Here is a 2,134-nt window from a genome sequence, read left to right as displayed (position 1 = left end):
GTAACATTGCTGACAAATTACACAGAACATGAGCAATTTCTAAATGATAAGCCATTTATATCAAAAGAATATAAAGTAATGCAATTTAAAAACAAATTGAAATTCATTTGTAAAACTATGGTACACTTACATTATCTCCTAAATTTTATGATTTCCTAAATGATTGTACATCATTAAAAAGTACCTTGATTTGTATCAGTGCTGATGCATATTTGTCAGGCATGAGCTAATATCGCTGTCCAATAAAAAATATAATGGCCTATAACATTATATTTGCATTTTTATTTTTATTTTTGCTTGTACGTTTTGTTGAACTGTAAAAGTCACTAAAAGTTATTTTCAAACAAAATTGACTTTTTGAAGTTCAGTGGTCTTTTATGGTGGTCTGTGATGAACGATGCTCTGTTGCCCTGTTTCATCCTGGATATTTTTATACAATAAGATTGAAAATTAATAAGCTGACGTGATAAAATTTGTGGAAGTTTTGATTTTTGCTTTTTGTTTAGTGTTTCCATACTGAATACTGAATCCATATTTGTTCACATTGTTCTGTTCTAAATGTGTGTAATGGCGTCATAATGGACAGATTGAGCTGCATTAGAGTGGATGTTCATTTAATTGTTCCTGGATGTTATATAACATCATGACAGTGCTGTAGTCTACTTCTCTTGTGCAACTGGGACGAACAATGATGGTGAAACTTTACAGAAATATTTCAAATCAATTTATGTTGAAATGAATATCACCAAAGCATAATACGGAAACTTTTCTGTTCCTTGTTGACTCTCTCTACCTTCATGACACTATTTGAGCTGCTGGACCACACTGATGAATGTATGAAGAAGAGTCATGTGACAGGAAGCAAATAAAAGGTAGTTACAGTTTGCTTGCACTATATTCTACTACTTTTATGACAGTAGTGTTATGTGCAACTAACTAGGACGGATAAGGTATCCAGTGTTGGGGGTAATGCATCACAGGTAAGGCGAGTTACGTAATCAGATTACTTTTTTCAAGTAACTAGTAAAGAAACGCATTACTTTTTAATTTACAAGAAAGTTATTTTTTCAAAAAAGTAATGCCAGTTACTTTGTTTTCACATTTATTGACTGAGAAGTCTTCTGTCCCCATATTGGGAGAAATCAGAAGTACAGAGTCGTTGTGTGCTCTGTGTGAACATGATGTTACTGGTTCTAGACTAAATTTGAATGTTGATTAATTCATTCCACTCACAAAAACAGATTTAGTATTCATCAAAATGAATTAAAACCATGAAATGCAAACTCAGAATATGATGCAAACCTGCAAAAATGTAATATGTTAAATAACACGAATGTATCTAATCTCATTTTATTAACCAGTGTCTCTGTTGCTGACCTTTGATGATCTAGTTCAACCACATTAATACGCAAAAATGACTTTAGATAAACTAACAATTGTGCTTCAGTTGTTTTTTTTTTATTGGTTTATTCATAACACTTTTTAATGTGAAAGGGCTTTTACATTTGCTATAAACATTATTATATTAAAAACAAACAAGCCCTGCTCATATTTAAAAAGCATTAAACGCATAACGCATTACTTTACATAAAAAGTAACTTACGTGATTGGTTACTTTTTTATGGAGTAACGAAATTTTGTAATGCATTACTTTTAAAGGTAACTTTCCCCAACACGATTACTTTATATGATTATAAATGATGTTAATTAATATAGTTAGTTCATAACTGAAACCTCTTTGTAAAGTTTTACCAAAGTTTTGATGTTTTGGATTAATTCATCCCAGATTTATGAATGTGTAAATGTCTGACCAAACCATAAAATGTTAAGTATGCAAGTAAACCTTGTGCTTTGGTCATCCGAACCACTTATTTACACTTATTTTAATTATTTTAAGGTCCACTGAAGTGCCTTGAAACCATAGACTGTAAAAAAGATAAATAAAAGTTATTACAATTACACCAGTAATACGTTTTACAGTGATTTCTGAGCATCACAATGCTGAACATTTTGAAAACCTGACCAAATCTTACACTTTCTTCAAGATATTGAAATACTCAACATTAACAAAACTGAATTGTGGTGACAAAAGTCATACGCCAGTTTCTGCAGAATAACAAACAATTACACATTC

This window comes from Carassius carassius, chromosome 20 (genome assembly GCF_963082965.1).
Source record: "Carassius carassius chromosome 20, fCarCar2.1, whole genome shotgun sequence".
In the NCBI taxonomy this organism is placed as follows: Eukaryota; Metazoa; Chordata; class Actinopteri; order Cypriniformes; family Cyprinidae; genus Carassius; species Carassius carassius.
Note: the sequence above shows the minus strand (reverse complement) of the source record.